Here is a 19,916-nt window from a genome sequence, read left to right on the forward strand (position 1 = left end):
CAAAATGCTTTGCCAATAACAGTATTATTAATCTTACATATTCAATTGAGGGTGCTCTAACGTTCGCACCTCCACAGAACCGGGCTTGCATCTAGCTGGCAGCTGCACTAACATGATGGCAAAACAACAAGACACATTACTTATCTATTAATTTATTATCGAATAGTAGTGTGGTCTACTAGCTCACCTTTTGCTGCACCACATCGCGTAGCACATCCTCATGCTCTCTGGCAATGTGACACGTACGACTCCAAAAGGAATATCTGCTAATTCTCACGGTCTCTTCACACTCCCTTTCGATTTCCTCGTTCATAGCTTTGATATATACTTTGCATTTATTTAGGTTATAAGGTTTGCAACTTCACTAAAACAATATTAGAGCTCCATAACATCAGGCCTATAGCTTATTTTGCAGATTCCCAAACCAGCATATCACGAAGCGCATTCTGGGTTGAGCGAGAGGCTCTGAGCGGTGGAACTATCACCGCTTCGCTCCGCTCACATGCTCTGATTGGCAGACAAATTATTTTAAGGGGTTGGAAGTCGGACGGAGCACCATCATTTCCAGAGTGGTGTGTGGAAATGGGGAGGGTGGCAGCTTTCAAGGAGGTGGCAAGTAGAAGGCTGGGGTTTGGGGACTTGTTTGTTAGGAAATGGGGTAATTATTTAGCGTTTTTGGGGGACTCTCGGGGAGGGAATGGGGGGAGAGAAGTTTAGTTTAATTATGTATGTTTATTATTATTATTATTATTATTATTATTATTTGTGTGTGTGTATTATTATATGTGACCACAGGGCTGTTTGTTGGGGGTCAGGGTGGGGTTGGTGATTGGGGAGGGATATTAGTGGGGGTTACATTTTAAATGTTGGTTCGATGTGTATGTGTTGTGTTTTTCTCTGTTGTGAATTTTTGAATCAATATAAATTTGTAATTGAAAAACATTTTTTTTTTCTCTCTTTGCACTGTCAAACAAAAGTGACCAAACATAAATTAGCATAATTAATTCTGAATCAAAGAAATAGCAAGCATCATCCAATCACTACCAACCATGGTAAAATAAATTTAAACATGATAAATTCTGATTCCATGTACTGATTACCATTGTACTATGTCTGCCTACTACGTTGAGTGGTCCAACCATCATCTGCAGCCTGAAAATGAACTTTTGACCGAATGTTTGGGGTGAAAGAACTTGGCTAAATAGGAAAGCTATAGGATGCTCCCTTGCTCCCTGTTTAGTGAATGACTTAACCTCCACTGTGCTGTCTGTCTGCACTGGTCTCAAAACAGTTCAAAATGCACCTTATTTTCATCATACCTCCATATAAAGCTTCTGAAAGTAAAATTTTTCAGCTTTTGGATACACCCATTGATTCTCAATGTGATAATGCAAAGTGAACATATGATTTCTATGGAAAAATTGTCCCAAGTCCACGTCTGTGATCATTGTGTTTAATAGCTTGCGATAAATCAATATCGCCGCCATATTGTTTTGTCACACGACATAGTGTGTAAAAAGTTTAACCCGTTAATGACAGCTCAGACTGTCCTGAACTGAGATCAATCAGTTTCAATTAAATTAAATTATGCATAGCATATAGCGAAGACAAAATACACAGTCCACGCAGGAGGATGCAGGGTTGCAAAGTTAATGTAGTCTGGGTCATATTTTCTAATTAATTAGCATAATTCTGTTAAGGTTTTTTGAGGATACAACATGCCCATGTTGGCATCTGCCTAATCTAGTCAACATGGACTACCATGTGACTGATAAATGTGTACCAAAAAAAAAAAAAAAAATTAATACCAGCTCAGTTTGATTGGATGATTAGTTGATGCCTTTAAAGGCAACAACAAAAGATATAAGAAGCATTTTCTCCTCCCTTTTAAAAGTTGATAAGCCCATTTATTTTGCTACTCTAACTTTTCCTGATTACATGGTTAGTTGCATTTTATTTTTTGCATTTAGAATCTTTTTTCTCACAACTCTGTCAAAACAGACTTGCGACCCATCACAATGCAGTCTATGTGTATTATGAAGCATACAGGTAAATTCCAATATATGTAAATCAGTGTACAACTGTAATATTGAAAGTGTCTTAATGTTGTCTTTTCTAGACTCATACAATATGTTGGACTCACAGATTAATGAAAACATCCTTGTTTTCAAGGCTGTGCATCAAGGAAGCAAGTTATGTAGCCTTTCTTAGCTTCAGGACCTTTATGACCACAGAGCTGTGGAGGAGGCTAAGAAAATAATGAAGTACCCTACGTGTACAGTCTTCTCAAATACTTTGAACCTCCACAGGGAGGAGGTACATAATTCATCCTCTCAGCACAAACAAATCACAAAGGCATGTTTAATTTTCATAGCTGTAAGCATTTAAATAAGTACAATGCCGACTTACAGATGAGAGGGGTGCACTGAGGAGTGCACGTTGTCAAAAATCTGTGTAGTGCAACATGAGTCATTGATATTTTTGGTCCACTTTCTTAGAAAGAGAAAGGCTGTACATTTTAAATGTGTTTATCTGCTAAAGGTTAATTTGTCAACTTTATGAAGTACACTATCATATAAATGGCATCAAAGCTAATCAATATGAACTAAAAGCCACAAAACTCCAATTCTGACTTCATGGGTCTTTAAAAATGTGTACACAGCTTTGCGAGTAGCCTAGTAACAATAACTCATTAACCCATCCACGCTGCATGTGCAAACTACATATTTATCTCACTAAATTGCAGCTTTTGCTGTTAAATAATCTCACTAGGACATGACATGATTTTAATCTGTGCGCTGAATGTATACGTAATGAGATTTGTACGTCAGATGGTATTGGTTTATGGTATCGGAGCATTTTTACAAGTACGAGTACATGAGTGCGGTATCGGTCCAGATTCCGATACCAGTATCGGTGCATCCCTAACATAAAGTATACATACATACAGCATAAAAATAATTACAACAACAAAATAAACAACAACAAGAACAGTAATCACAGAACATATAAACAAGGCTACCAGTCACACACATACATTATGCAGAAATTCACAAGGTTTACCTCTTATCTTAAGCTCTCTGTTACCATCTAAGAACAGGAACTTCTGGAGAGGAAACACAGAAAACCTGTATGTGAGAGAGACACAAAGTGGGAGTGAATTTTATGAGCAAGTTGTCTTTTATCTTTTAAAATTTTGAGCAAAGAAAAACACTGTACCAACCAACAAGGAGTGGATATTCAAAGACATTCCTGTCTTTTAGTAAATAATTAATTCACAGCTTGCATTCAAAATGCAACATTTTATGGTCTTTAAGTACACATAAGGCAAGAATACAATAGTTTGTTAAGGTCAGCAAGACTGTAACTTCCTCTCAGTCTGTCCTTATTTCCACCGAAAGAAAGAAACTGAGTGAGAGAGAGAGAGATGTCTCCACTGACATTTGACGCATGAAATGATGAAATGTGTTCAGTTTTGATCTACTGGTACTGGGCACACATTTACAGCCCACAGCTACTGAATGAGGAAACTGAGAGGCCACATACACGCACACAAACACACACACACACACACACACACACACACACGGAGACACACACTGCGATCTAAATGGGGACATACCATAGATTTTTGTTTTTATATATTATATACTTATAATTACTCAAGACAGAGACTCCTTTTGCATTTTAGAATAATTTTTTATTTTTATTTTGTCTAAATGAAGATGCCCATCAATGTCCTCAAAAAGAAAAGTTTTGTCAGATTTACTGTAGGTGACTTTTTGGAACATTTTTGAGAATAACTAAATCTATGCATAATTAATTATCATGCTTAATCACAATTGTAATATGTGCTTTTTTCCTACAAAACAGCTTTAGAAAAACAGGAATGAGAGTGTTTTGGAATGATCCTTTAAATACTGAGATGAACTGCCTGAATTTCAGCCATTAATTAAGACTATGGCCTAGCTCTCCAAAATCAAAATTCTGACAACTTAAAAAAATAAATAAATAAAATAATAATAATAATAATAATAATAATAATAATAATAATAATTATATATATATAAAATATAACACACACACTACCAGTCAAAGGTTTTGAAACACTTACTCATTCTTTATTATATATATATATATAATTTTTTTTTTTTTTTTCACATTTTAGAATAATAGTAAAGTCATCAAAACTATGGAATAACATAAATGGAACTATGGGAATTATGTTGTGACTAAACGAAATCCAAAATAAATCAAAACTGTGTTATATTTTAGCATCTTCAAAGTAGTCACCCTTTGCCTAGAATTTGCAGACATGTACTCTTGACATTTTCTCAAACAACTTCTTGAGGTATCACCCTGGGATGCTTTTTAAACAGTATTGAAGGAGTTCTCATCTATGTTGGGCACTTATTGGCTGCTTTTCTTTATTTTTTGGTCCAAGTCATCAATTTCAAACACTTTTTTTTATTTTTATTCTGATACTAACAATTTTTATTGATTCCATTCAACAAATTACATAAAGATCGCAGAAAATGTGGAATCAAATTATATACAATTAAACCCTTCCCCCCGAACACCCCCACCCGACACAAACACTCACTGGGGGGGTGCGTGCTACACCCAAAAACAGTGCAGAGTAGGTGGCGCAGCTGTAAATACTTATAAAACTGAGATCTGGGAATGCCAAAATGTTGAACCAAATTTTCAAAAGGTCTCAATACCCCACTCTCATATAGGTCACCAAGTGTATTAACCCCCCTCACAATCCAATCTGACCAACAGAAAGGGGACTTATCAATACATAGTTTAGGGTTCAGCCATATGCTCGAGGCTACATTTAAATAAACATCAGAATTAAACACTCTGGACACTTTTGTCCATATCGAGTGCAAATGCAAAATAACGGGGTGCGACGTATCCTCTCCGGCTAGTTTAATCGAAAGGCTTTGCAGTGCGAGATAGGGGCAAGAACTTCCTTTTCAATACAAAACCAGGGAGGGGCTCTCTCAGGTGGAAGCGACCAATGAGCCAAATGTCAAAGACCGAATGCATAATAATAAAACAAATTCTTGGGTAGGCCTAACCCAACTTGTCAATCGGCCTATGTAACTTATTGAAATTTAACCTGGGACGCTTACCATTCCAAATGAAGGACTTTGCTATGCTATCAAATTGCTTGAAATAAGAGAGGGGGACATCTACAGGGAGAGACTGCAGTAAGTAATTGAATTTTGGAATACAATTCATTTTAATAACATTAACCTTCCCAATCATAGATAAATGTAATGAAGACCACCTGCCCACACTGCTCGAAAACCATTTTATTAAGGGGTCAAAATTAACTCTAACTAAATCACACAAATTTGCTGGAAATAAAATACCCAAATACTTAATGCCCTGTTTGGGCCATTGGAAAGCACCCGGCAGGAAAGCCGTTACTGGACAGTACACTGTCAGAGCCAAAGCTTCGGATTTAGACCAGTTGACTCTATATCCTGAAAACTTAGAAAAGGAGTTAAAAATTCTGTGGAGGCAAGGCATAGATCTACTGGGGTCAGAGACAAATAATAAAATATCATCTGCACAAAGCAGAAGCTTATGCGCCACACCTCCCGCCACCACACCTGGAAAATCATCCTCCTTTCTTATCGCGGCTGCTAATGGTTCCAGGTCAAGACAGAACAATAATGGGGAAAGAGGGCAACCTTGCCGGGTGCCCCTTTCCAGAGTAAAATAATCTGAAATTAATCCATCTGAAATTTGTTTGTACCGCCGCTACTGGGTGTCTATAAAGTAACTTAATCCATCCAATAAACGTACTCCCGAACCCGAATATTTCCAAAACCTTAAAAAGATAATCCCATTCTACCATATCAAATGCCTTTTCGGCGTCAAGTGAGATGGCAGTGACCGGAGATTGATCATTCGCTACTGACCGCATGATATTGATGAGACGCCTAATGTTATCAGAAGAGCTACGGCCTCGAATAAACCCCACCTGATCTATATGTATAAGAGATGTCATAACTTTACTTAATCGATTAGCCAGAATTTTTGACAAAATTTTTACATCTAACTGGATCAGGGAAATTGGACGGTAACTTTTACACTCGCTTGGATCTATGTCCTTTTTAAGAATCAGACTTATCCGGGCTTGTGTCATGGTTGGTGGAAGCTTTCCATTCTTTAATGATTCAGTATAAACTTCTAGCAAAAGTGGAGCTAGTTCTGTAGCATAAGATTTGAAAAACTCAGCAGCAAAGCCATCAAGCCCCGGAGACTTGCCTGTAGGCAAGGCCTTAATAACCTCGCCAAGCTCCTCCAAGTTTATCTCAGTTTTCAGTTTAGGGAGATCTAATGGTTCCACAAAGTTTCTAATATCTTCATCAGTAGACAAAGATGTGGAACTATAAAGATAAAGATAGAATTCTTTAAAAGCATTATTAATATCAATGGCCAAGGTAAATATTTCACCATCAGCAGATTTCACTGAGGGAATGGTAGAAAAAGACTCTCTCTGCTTTATATATCTAGCCAAAAGTTTTCCTGCTTTGTCCCCCGACTCAAAGTATGACTCTCTTGCCCTGAATAACCAAAACTCCACTTTCCACGACAAATAGTATTATATCTGTATTTCAATTGAGTCAATTCTCTGAGGCCATCAGACGACATTCAGCGCTTCAGCTCTGCCTCGACATTCCTAATATTTCCTTCCAACTCCACAAGTTCTCGTGCTTTGGATTTTTTGGTGAATGAGGCATACTGTATAATCCAGCCCCTAAGAACCGCCTTAAGTGCCACCCAAGCCACACCCACAGTGGATACTGAGGACCAATTGGTCTCCATATAAACATTGATTTCAGTCTTTATCATTTGTTGGAATTCAGGATTTTGCAAAAGGGATACATTAAGGCGCCAACTATATGATTTCTTTTTCTCTATATGTGGCAACACCTCTAAACTCACCAGGGCGTGATCTGAGACTAAGATGTTTCCAATTGAGCAATCCACAACAGATGAAATGAGGAACTTGGATATAAAAAAAAATCTATTCTGGAATAAATCTTATGGACTGATGAAAAAAATGTATAGTCCCTACCAGATGGGTTCAAAAGTCTCCAAATATCCGTAAGACCAAGATTTTTACACATCTTGTGAAGCGTCAATGTTGCTCTAGGGGGTTTACACACTTTTGCTTCACTGTGATCAAGGACTGAATCCATCAAAAGATTAAAGTCTCCTCCCAATATTATATCATGAGGGGTGCCAGCAGCTTAAAACATCCCTTCAAGATCTATAAAAAAGCCCTGATCATCAGCGTTAGGTGCGTAAATATTAGCCAAATTCAACCTTTGCCCCTGAATTTCAGCTAAAACAATAATTACTCTTCCTAATTTATCTTTAATCTGTTTGAGACATTTGAATTGTAGATATTTATTTACCAATATAATGACTCCCTTGCTCTTACTTGAGCCAACATTAAAAAAAACATGTCCACCCCATATCTTCCCAAATTTTTCTGCTTCCTGCAGAGAAAGGTGTGTTTCTTGAAGAAACACTATATCATATTTCTTACGCTTAAGAAAATAAATAACCTTCCTTCTTTTTATGGGGTGCCCCAACCCATTTACATTCCATGTGGAGAGAGATAGTACACTCATATTAACAACTGACATATTGATATAATAAAAATAAATAAACTGTGTGTCAAAAACAAAATTATACAGACCACATTCCCCATTAGTGAAACAATCAAACCCCGAACTTCACCCTGAAAAAAAAAAAAAAAAAAAAAGAAAAACGTGCATTCGCACGAAATCGCCAACCGGCGACAATCCCTCTAAACTCAAAAGGTCCATGAACACCCACGAGCCCCCATGACAACTTTGCCATCGGATTGCTCAATTTTGCCTCACAAATTTGTGAGGCAAAATTACATAACAGAAAATACTTTGTAAAATAAACCCCAGCCAATAGGAAGAATGAACACAAAGAACAAGTAGATTCATTCACAGAACTGTTTTAAATGTGTGATCTTCCACAAAACAAATTTCAGCTGATATAAAACTGTTCAGTTTCATGGATAGACAAACAAAATGTTCAGTGAGCCAGCTGTTATGAGTTCAGCGGATGACGTAATAATTCCAGTGTCCCGTAAACAGAACAAGCTCCAGCCGCTAGGCGAAGCCAACACAAAAAGAAACAAAACCAACATCCCGTTTCCCCGGATGGTCAAGTCAATTCACTCAGAGGCCGCATAAAAGTATATACCATGACTTACTCAATCCGTCAACTTTATAAAAGACATCCTTTGTGTGAGCATGTAGATATTTTGCGGTCATCCGTAGTGTCACTCTCAAACTGGCCAGGAACTTCCATGCAAAAGTAATCTTCCGTCAATGCAAAAGCTTCTTTAAGGAAATTGTTATTCACAACTCAAACTCCAGCCGCTTTTTGCCAACGCAAAAAGAAACCAAAATGTCACCCAGCTTCCTCAAGAGTACCCACTCACATGAGAAACATCCAATGGTTTACTCATCCATTGATTCAATAAAAGACATTGCCTGATTGGGACATGTAAATACTTTGCGACCGTCCTTCGTTTCTATTCTCAGTTTGGCCGGAATCATCAGAGCAAAAGTGATCTTTCGCCAATGTAAGAGTTTCTTGCATTCCCTGAACCAATCGCGTTTCTCTTTTGTCGAACTCACAAAGTCCGGGAACAAGAAAATATTATGGTTCTTCCAAAAAAGCTTTCCTTTGCTCCTCACCTGGCACAACATGAGATCTTTATCGGATGACTTCAGAAATTTGGCCAGAATCGATCAGGGCCTATTTCTCTCAGCAGACCTCCGATCAGGGACTCTGTGAGCTCGCTCGATTTCCAGCTTGTGGCCTGTTATGTCGAGCAGACTCAGGAAGAACTCGTCTAGGAATTTCACCATATCTCTGCCCTCCTCATGCTCAGGAATTCCAACAATTCTGACATTATTCCTGCGGCTTCTATTCTCAAGATCTTCAAGCTTTTCAAGAACACGTTCCAAATCAACTTTGGTCACAGGCGTATTAGCAGTTAATTCCTTCTCTGAAGACTCCAAATAATTGATTCGTTTCTCAGCATCCGACACTCTTGTAACTAACTCAGAGAATTTTATTTCCATCGCCGTAATTGATCGACGTATTACAGCGAGATCCTCCAAGTCAGCAAGAACTTTCGTCATCATCACCGACATGTTGGACAGCTGACGCTAGATCACCTCTCCCACCGCGCCATCCAAAACGAGTCCCCGGTCTGTAGGCCTGTCGGGGCTTTCATCCTGAACACGTAAGTGTCTTTTAATGTCTCCAGAGCCCGATGATTTTGACTTCTTTGCCATGTTTTACCTCAAAGAGCAAATGTGTAACTGGGTGCATCGAGTTTCACCAGATTATAACATAAGAATAATAAAAAATTTAGCAAAGTGCGCAGAGCTCGTCGTTCACATGTCTGCTTCTTGCATGGCGTCACGTGACCGCCTTTTTTTATTTTTATTAAATTTTAGCTTTATAATGAAATAAATTAATATGGTGGCACAATTATATTTTTGTCTACAAAACTAATTTCAAACATTTAAGCATACGCCTTTTTTAAGATCATGAGAAACATTTCAGTCAGTTGTTTCAAAACTTTTGACCGGTAGTGTGTATGTGTGTGTTATAGGCCAGCTGCAGCCAACATGGTTGTGAACCACACCCACATTGCAAACAGGTAACACAATGCAACAAAACAAGAATGCTCCCATAATAATAATAATAATAATAAAACCTGTCTATTTTACATGAGAATGATGTCACAAGAACCAATGACTTTTCTGAAGGCTGTTGAGTGTGACAGCCATGGTCACCATCCACAAGATCAGCCTTAACTTTCAGCTAGATAACTCCTTTTGTATTGTCCTGCTTATTTTCACAGAAAAACATTAATGTTTCCAGTGATATGAGGCTGACTAGATGATGAAGGAATTCTTATATTTGTGTTCACTATTCTTTTAACAGTCTGGAAATTTGAACACATTCTTGCGGCCTCACCATGTAGCCCATAAGATGAGATTTTTCACATTTTCTACACAAGTGAATTTTAAAGCCGGCCTGGATTAGACCCCATGGGGAGAATTACGCAATTTTCCTCTTTTGACAGAGGTCACGGTAAGATAAGAGGGAATTCATGTAGAAAACCTTGTGCGGCAGACGTTAATGAGGTGAGGAGGGGAAGTTTGTGCTTGATCTGATGCGATAGTGCAGAGAGAGAAAGATAAACAAAAACTTTTCTATGCAAGTGCTTGTGAAGAGGAAACAAGTCAAAGTCAGGTTTAATGAAATTTTTAAAGAGCAATGGACAAAAAAGAAATGAGGTTTCACCAAGAAACAACAGTCCAAAATACATCATACTGTATTGAAGCAGACATATGACTGTGCTCTTTCTGCATGGCAGTGAAATACACTGCTACAAAACACAATTACACAATAAATTGGCTTCAATAAAATGGTATTTACACAGAGTATTTACAAGACAGTGGATTTATAATAGATATATGCCTCAGGCTGGTTAAAATATTAAGTGAGGGGAATGCAAGGCTTGCATAATATAAACATTATAAAGTATGAACAAACATTATAAATTATGAACTTTATAAACTTTAGGCAGTATAAACATTATAAGCATATTATAAAAGTATAAAATGGCAAATGAATAGAAAAGCAGTAAGAAAAAATAATATAAACTAGAGATCGACTGATGCTATATATTTATGACTGATACAAATACCAATTATTTTTAAGTGTGTGTTCAATAACTAATATGGAGAAATATTTTGTAATTATTGTTTCATTTCTGCTTTTTTTTGCTTTGATACTACAACAATAAAAAACATAATAGTGCTAATGATTATGGATATTTGATTAGAATATTTTTAATATTATAATATTTTATTTTCTTATTTAAAATAAATGATTTATTTTACAATTGTATAATTATTATTATTATTATTATTATTATTACTATTATTGTTATTATTATATTTCTCAAATTAAATGCCATTACATTTGCATAAATGTACATTCTCTTATGTACCATTTAATGTTAGTCTAGCTAAATAATATTTAATAACCGATAACTGATTTAGTAGAAAACTGTGATTATCAGTAAAAATGTTCAGTCGATTTTTGCTTTAGATGACAAAATGGCATTTGTCTGCGATGCCATATGGTGACATTTCTTTGGGAGGATGAATAAAAGCATATTTATGGCCGGTGAGGATATAAAAGTCCCGACAGCAGGGAGGTGACAGCTGACCTTATGGAACAGAAACACACACACATCCACATACACACACACACACACACACACACACACACACTGCATTCCAGGCTCTGTTCTTTCTACAGTAGATGTGGCTCCTTATATCCTAGGAGCTGGTAAACAAGCTGTCTGCTCCATCAGTCTATTGACAGAAATTTTAATAATGGTGAACAGTATACAAAACTTAATCAGTTATAGAGTAGTGTTTTCTTTAGAAGTTGAAAAGGGTAATTTTTGCTGTTAACATACTTTCCTCTATCCCAGCTTAATATACAGAGACAACTGTAAGTTATTTACGCAAAATGATAGAATGAAAGACAGAGTATTTTCCACATGATTTGATTTCATCCAAAAAGACAGCATCAAAAGAATCAGAGCCACTCACAATTTTTTTATATTCATAATTATATACACAGTATATTCATAAAAAAAGAATCTCTTCAGTATATATAATTTCTGCACAGGATCTATGGGTGTTTGTTTGTGTTTGTGTGTGGGGGAGAGAGAGAGCATGTGTGTGTTCAGTATCATTAGTCTAAATCCTGATTAAAAGGTCAGCCTATCTGAGCTAACAGGCAGTGACTCAAGGCTGTGTAAATGCCTGTGTGTGACTTAATGTGTGTGTGTGTTTGCATACCATCTGCCATTACATATCTGATCAAGTTAGACAAACCCTCCAAAGAGGCTCATCACATTTATAAATATCTTAGTTTCTAAAATACCCCAAAACAACAATCCATTCCTTTAACTGAAGGGAAAGATTCATCATTTCATTTTTAAATACACAGGAACAAATATGTCATGCATATGGCAACATGGATATCTCACTGATTCTGGTGTGACTGGTGAACAATAGCAACTCGCCATAATTGCCACACCTATCACTAACCTCTGGTTGCCATGGTGACGAGGCACTTGCGAAAGGTGCATTAGGCCTACAGGCTATCAGCCAATCACACTAACTCGCGAAGAAAACACTACACATAAGAAAACACACAGACAGTGTTTGTTTCTATGTTTGGTTTGTTTATTTGTAATAATGTGCATGAACAATTACATGTTATCATGTTTTAATGAATGCTCTCTAATTACCCTCATCTCATGTTCATTAGTACGCAGTGTGGAATCAGCTCTTCACGTTTGCATGCAAATGCTGGTACACGGAGTAATATAATGAAGGGCTGCTGGAATGATTTTGGACGCCTGCGAGTGGAGAGGATGATCTGGGAAAATCATTTTCCATTGGCAGTGATAAAGCACTCAGTTGGTCAGCCAGTAATGGATGACTTTACAATCTGGTTTAGATTTTGTAAAAATAAATAAATAAGAATCAGGGACAAATTCAAACAATTGTGCCAGATTAGCATGTGGCATTTGAGCGCAACACCCTGAGTCTTATTTACGAATCACCCACAATCCATTTTAAGCTGATGCAAAATGCACTGGAATTGCGCTGCACAACGAGTATTCAAATTAAGTATTTTCAGCACAAACTCGCCTATGTAAATGTGGTTATTAAAGAATGCAACATATTCACAAAAATTTGCACTATTTGCCTGGTACCATTATGCGGAATGCAGGTGGTGAACTGAATTTTATTACATGAAATGTTTGTGCTCATTTTCCAGGGATTTTAACAGCAGTATTCATTAAATTATAAGGAAGAGCATTATAACCATGCATTTATAAACATGCGGCATGGTCAAGCACATTTTGGGGATTTTACAGAGCTGATTCAGGTGTCGCAGTGGTGAAGCGATACTGTACACACACCAAGCAAATTGTGCCATATCTAAGGATGGGAATCATACAGAATTTAACTATTTCTGTTCGGGTTCATAAAAAATATTGACGATTCTTTAAATAACAAGAACCCTTTCTTGGTTCCCAGCTCTAGCCAGAGTCCACTGCATCCTTCTAAATCAAACATAAACAACTGGCTTGCTAGATGATTTGCCACAGAAGTGTGCCAAACTGAATTCAGCACATAATTTTTGGGCGAGTTTGCGAATTTATAATTTATAGGAGTTAATAATCATTCATGTTAAAGAGCTTCAAAGAAGAAACCCTTGTTTTAACTTAGTTTGTATGCGTACGTACATGTATCTGTATACTGTATAATGTCTATGTGTGTGTGTACTGTACGTGTATGAAGGCATGCATACAAGCCTATTTTCCCTTCAGTCAAGATTTATATATAAACTTCATCAAATAGCAAGGTAAAATGAACTGGTTAGGAACATCTCTGGTACACTATTCACCACACACACACACACATCTTTACACACATACACACACACACACACATCTTTACACACATACACACACACACACACACACACATCTTTACACACATACACACACACACACACACACACACACACATCTTTACACACATACACACACACACACTCATCTTTACACACATATACACACAAGGTTTGCTGTGGTAAAGAAGAAAGGTACCAAGAATATGGCAGTCCGAAGGTTAATTGTTTAAACTCAACAAACTCTGGACCAGACAGAGAGCAGACACACACACTCTAAAAGGCATGAATAGCTTAGAGTGTTCAGTGCAGTGATTACATTAAAGCAGCGGAGGAACACAAGGAAACACAGTGACAATACATTTTTCAAGTGCATTTTGATCACAGTTATTTATCCTGTAATCTGCACAGAAATGAATTAAATCAAGCTAAAATGAAGAAAATAATGAGCCTATCATTCAATATTATTAATGATTGACTACTATACTAGCTAAGCAAAGTTATTCATGGTTTTGCACGTTGACTTATTGATTCTGGTGCACTGTTTCCCAGTTCATCTTTAAAGAGAACATGCACAATGGACACTGAAAAACATGTGGACAGCTCTCTTGGGCCCTATTAAGACCAAGGCCAAAGTGCCTAATGGGGATGTTCATTCATTCATTTAATTAGTCTAACGAATGAATTGTTTTCTTGAGACTAGGCGGACAGCAACATCACAGTGCTCGAAGCTGGGTGGACATAAATGTAGGTGATAAATTCACCCCTGGTCTGTTTCACATTGTATCACCATTAATAAACTGTCTAAACTCAAAACGCTTGAAGACCATCATCACAAACTTTGTGCTCTCAGCCCAACATCTGCTGAACAAATTATTGCAAAACACAGTTGTGTATAAGATACAATTTTAAATCTATACTTTGTATACTATGCTATTACTACTACTTCATTGGGCCTCTTTCTTTTAGTTTTCTTTCAATCAGAATTTCTGGTTTTAAATTGATTAGATGCTTTTGGTTTCAAGACAAGAATGCAATATGTTATTAAATTATTAATATTCTAATTTAATACAAACTTGTTTTCATTTTCATTCACAAATTATATTAAAAGCATAACAATTTGAGCATTTCAATAATAAATTAATAATTCAAAAGTTAATTATTGAAATATGAACACTACTTGTAGAATTTCCAATTTGCTTTAATGACATGCACTCAAGCTGGCATGGCAAGTTGTTGCAAAACCTGAAGATCCATGTAATAACAGCAACATCAGAGAATATTCCAAAGAGCATTTTTTGTGCTTCAAAGGAAATCTGTCCTTAAAGGAGTTAAACGGATAGTTCACCCAAAAATGAAAATTCTCTTATCGTTTACTCACCCTCATGCCATCTCAGATGTAAATGACTTTCTTTCTTCTGCAGAATACAAATGAAGATTTTTAGAAGAATATTTCAGCTCTGTAGGTCCTCACAATGCAAGTGAATGGGTGACAAAATGTTGAAGCTCCAAAAAGCACATAAAGGGAGCATAAAAGTAATCCAAACGACTCCAGTGGTCAAATACATGTTTTCAGAAGCGATATGATGATATGATATGGTGAGAAACAGATCAATATTTAAGTCCTTTTTCCTTCACATTCACTTTTTCCTGCTTCTGTTTTTGGTAATCTCATTCTTCATGCATATCGAATTTATGGTAAAAACGGACTTAAATATTGATCTGTTTCTCACTCACACTATACTGTAAAAAAAAGGCACCGTCCTTCGGATGAGACGTTAAACCGAGGTCCTGACTCTCTGTGGTCATTAGAAATCCCAGGACACCTCCCAGGAAAAAAGTAGAGGTGTAACCCTGGTGTAATCCCTGGCCAAATTCCCCTCATTGGCCCTTCTCAATCATGGCCTCCTAATAATCCCCATCAATTAATTTGCTCTACAACTTTATTCTCTCCTCTCCACCAATAGCTGGTGTGTGGTGAGCGTACTGGTGCACTTTGGCTGCCGTTGCATCATCCAGGTGGATGCTACACACTGGTGGTGGTTGAGGAGAGTCCCCTGTTCACTGTGTAAAGCGATTTGAGTGTAGTGTCAGAAAAGCGCTTTATAAATTTAACATTCATTCATTCCATTCACTCATATTAAAGTATCTAATAATGGGTCAGATTTAAGATGGGTTTTGTGTTTAGATATCACGTTTAATTCATAACAAGCAGGGTTTTGAGCAAAAGTATACCACACATTGATGTACATGGCAATAAGATACAATCAAACTTTTGTTTTAAACATTTGTTTTAACAGTCATTATGAGTGTGCATTACGCAATGATTTTAAACAAATGTACTTAACACAAGTATATACAGTGCAGTATGCGTGGCAGTTGTATATGATATAGTATTATAGTATTGTTCCAATTGATAACATGTTTAAACTTTTAATATTATTTTTACTTGATTCTTCCTAATCCCCATTTACATGGTAAAGAAACTGTGCGCTGTTTCTGCCTGATGCATCTGAAATTTAATCTAAGCACAAACACAACATTTCAAGCAGAATTCTCTGTTATTTTAGTGGATTATCTATATAAAAGGAGCTTCAGATGTGCGTTCTTGGCATATGTGTCCATGCATGTTTATATCAGACACACTCATGAAGATTCGTGAAGATCTTGTGCTTGTGTATCTTTTTGCTTTTTACAGTTTTCCAATCTAATGTTTTTTCCCCTTTTAAAGCCGCTTGTAGCAGGCAAAGTTTAAACTTTTGTTTTAGCTTAGCGGTTGATTGACAGGTGAGGGGTGGCGCTTCGCTGCTGTCTGGGATGCATACAGGACAGGTAGCGTTTACACCTCAAATGTGATGTGGTCACATGCGTTGTTGACTACCTTCGTATGTGGTTTTCGTGATCTGATCACAAAATGTTTTAGACCCATTTAGACCTGTATTTAGCATAGATCACTTGTTATCGGATCACCAAAACACATATTAATTCCAGGTGTAAACAGGGTCCTTGAAGTAGATGTCTGCATGGGTCTTAAAATGAAGCCTAAACCGTACCATCAGATTTTAAGCCCAAACTGGACCCGAACCTGAAATTGCTCACTCTCTTTATAATTTCTTCTCCAAGCAAGTATTGTTGTAATTAGGGCTAAAATGATTAGTCGACGTTATCGTCAACGTCGACAATAAAAAGTTGAGATCATTTGAAACTCTAATGATAACACGCGAGAGGAGCACTGCAGCTAGCGCCTGACTGAGGAGAGGAAGAATTACACAGCTCACAGTCCAGATACACTCTAAACTTTCCAAACAGCTTCAGGTGATGTAGATCGCAAATTATGAGGGAATTATAATGCAACAATACAAAATAAGTAGCACTGTCATAGTGAAATCAAGACTGGTATTTGTATGTACGTGTGTGTGTGTATGTCAGTGGTGGAAAGAGTACTGATTTTTTTTTTTTACTTAAGTAAAAATACTCCTACTGAAGAAATCATTCATTGAGTACAAGTAGAAGTACTGAGAAATATTATGACTCATGTAAGAGTAAATAGGTAGAAAAAACTACAAGTAATTACGTTACCAGTTACTTTATGAAAATTATTTTATATATAGTATACACGCTTTCATTTTTAGTACACAAAGACATTTTTGTTCTTGAAAGAAATTGATGCTTCCTTTCACCAAAGATGCATTAAATTGATAAACAATACTGCATTTTTTCTTTACCCATGATGGCAAACATATGTATGCTGTGTCACCTATTCCTTACAAAAGAATTCTAAAGTGCTAATTTGATACTCAAGTAAATTCATATTATTAGAACAATTGAAAATGGCTGCGCTACCATGTAGAAATCACAATACAGTGGGTTTTTTTCCCCCATTTGCTGAGGTATTGAGTTCTTACAAGTTGCTTTACACTTGCAAGTCAAATTTTGGTTTTAAAAATAGGCAAAAAGAAACACATTTCTCCTGAAATTCTATTTTCTCCTAAAGTCTATTGTTTTAGAGAGATGAAGGCTATTTCATGCATTACTGTTTTGAATCTCTAACTAAGATAGAGATAGAAGTGGATGGCCAGATGCACAACAAAACGGCAAGTAAATCACAGTCTCTAGTTTGAGTAACAGACTCCTCACAGGTTCTAAACTAGCAGCTTCTAAATGCCAAAGACCTGCATTGCTGCAAGAGGATTCTTGGACAAACAGAAAATTTTAAGAATACAACATCTATTTAAATAGAAATAGCCATTTGTAACATTTTAATGTCTCTAAATCATCTCTAAACTACATAATGTGCATTGTGACTGAAACACATTCCTATTTCAGGCTTATTCTCATTCACGTATGTCCAGGTATTTTGGCTATTAAGTGAACATACTGTACAAAACTAATAGTCAAGTCTTGTCATTTTAATTTGTATAGTTTTTCACAACACACATCGTTTCAAAGCAGCTTTACAGAAAATCATACATTAACAGAAAATTATATCTATATCTATAATGTCTTAGAGTCATCATTGTGTAGTTTGATAAAATACAATTGTGAACTGTATTTAAAAATAATTAAATAATAATTGTATATATAATATAATGCAATATCATAGAGGAGGAAATTTATCCTCTATAATATTGCAGCAATTATCCAGATATGGAATGAGATTATTAAGCAAACTGTTATCAACTCCTACATGCCAACTGAATAAAATAAGGCAAAAATAAACATTTCACACAGTGTTTGGTGAGAGATATGTTTGATTCAAACACTAAAAGTGGTTGTTCTGTATATGTATTATTATATTACAGTTGTAATAATAAAGTTTTAATTAACATTATGGTTATTTAACATATTGAGATATTAAGTCAAGTGTAGCATTTGGTTACATTTGTGATTTCTCATACCTTCTTTATATAGCATCCATCCCTTGCGCACTTTTGGCCTCTAGCAGGTGAGGCTTTTCAGACAGGTAAATAGCAGCACAGGGCAGGAAAGTACAGTACAGCACCGTGAGCAAGAGTGTTACCGGCTAGGACAATTTATTTTGAACAAGAGGGGCGAACGGTTAAGGAATTTAACAAGGGAGTACAATACCGAACTGATGCAGATTAATAGAAGCGGAGATCCCGTCTGTGCGCGCGATGGTGCAAGGAACCGGATGGCGGGAAAAAAAATTACGTTCCATGAAAAGTCAAAAGAAGATCGCAATGTATGTAATTGTAACTAACTGTAATTATTTAAATATATATATATATATATCCCCTTTTTTCCCAATTTGGAATGCCCAATTCCCACTACTTCGTAGGTCCTCGTGCTGGTGCGGTTACTCACCTCAATCCAGGTGGCGGAGGACAAGTCTCAGTTGCCTCCACTTCTGAGACCGTCAATCCGTGCACCTTATCACGTGGCTCGTCATGCATGACACCCCGGAGACTCACAGCATGTTGAGGCTCATGCTACTCTCCGTGAACCATGCACAACTTACCACGCGCCTCATTGAGAGCGAGAACCACTAATCTCGACCACGGGAAGGTTAGTCCATGTGACTCTACCCTCCCTAGCAACCGGGCCAATTTGGTTGCTTTGGAGACCTGGCTGGAGTCACTCAGCACACCCTGGATTTGAACTCGCAACTCCAGGGGTGGTAGTCAGCGTCAATACTCGCTGAGCTACCCAGGCCCCCTATATCAGATATTATTAATAAAACACGGGACCTCATTGTGTGGGCATTTTTTTTCTCTCCATATTTTGAATTTCTGGGATATTTTTGTTAATTTCGGTGGCATTTTTGCCCAGAGTCCCCGTTAATTTCCGACACTATTGGCACTGTTTCTTTTTAAGGTATTTAAAATTCAGTTTTAGACGTTAGCAAGTAAACAAGATATCCCCACATGTCAAACTACATTGTGTTAATGTTTGACACTGTTAAAACTTTGCCTACCTTAAAAACAAGTGAAGTTTGATCAGTGGTTAAATGTGTTCAGGCATTTCCTTCGTACCTGAATGAAAGGCTCTTTTCCAGAATAAAATCACAGTATTACAGTTCTTGTATAGTGACAGGGAAGAAAGTCTTGAAGAAGCTAGAGAAGAGAGGACACCGGCGGCAGTTTATGCAAGCTGCTGTGCTCATGATGCTGTGCCCAGTGGGCTTCCGTTGTGCCATGCACAGCGTGTATTAGTTTATAAACAGATTTAGTGCTAATACATTTCTTCTTCACAAAAATTCAGAAATATTATGTATTTTTTTGTACTTTGTAATTGTGGTGAAAAATAACTGTAGCGAAGTTGAATATCTCAATTTTAATAAACTCAAG

The 19,916-nt window shown here is 36.9% G+C and overlaps 1 protein-coding gene across 5 annotated transcripts in view; it reads right to left on the reverse strand.

The window, feature by feature from the left end:
- The window catches only part of LOC127450492 (signal transducer and activator of transcription 5B-like), a 144,107-nt gene that overhangs the window by 62,085 nt on the left and 62,106 nt on the right, over positions 1–19,916 (reverse strand). For 4 of the 5 annotated variants that reach the window (XM_051714661.1, XM_051714660.1, XM_051714659.1 and 1 more), the window contains exon 2: positions 3,064–3,128. The exons of the other annotated variant lie outside the window; for it this stretch is intronic. The gene's annotated coding sequence lies outside the window, so the exon portion shown is untranslated. The remainder of the gene's footprint in view (positions 1–3,063; positions 3,129–19,916) is intronic. 5 annotated transcript variants of the gene reach the window in all.

Source organism: Myxocyprinus asiaticus, chromosome 13 (genome assembly GCF_019703515.2).
Source record: "Myxocyprinus asiaticus isolate MX2 ecotype Aquarium Trade chromosome 13, UBuf_Myxa_2, whole genome shotgun sequence".
In the NCBI taxonomy this organism is placed as follows: domain Eukaryota; kingdom Metazoa; phylum Chordata; class Actinopteri; order Cypriniformes; family Catostomidae; genus Myxocyprinus; species Myxocyprinus asiaticus.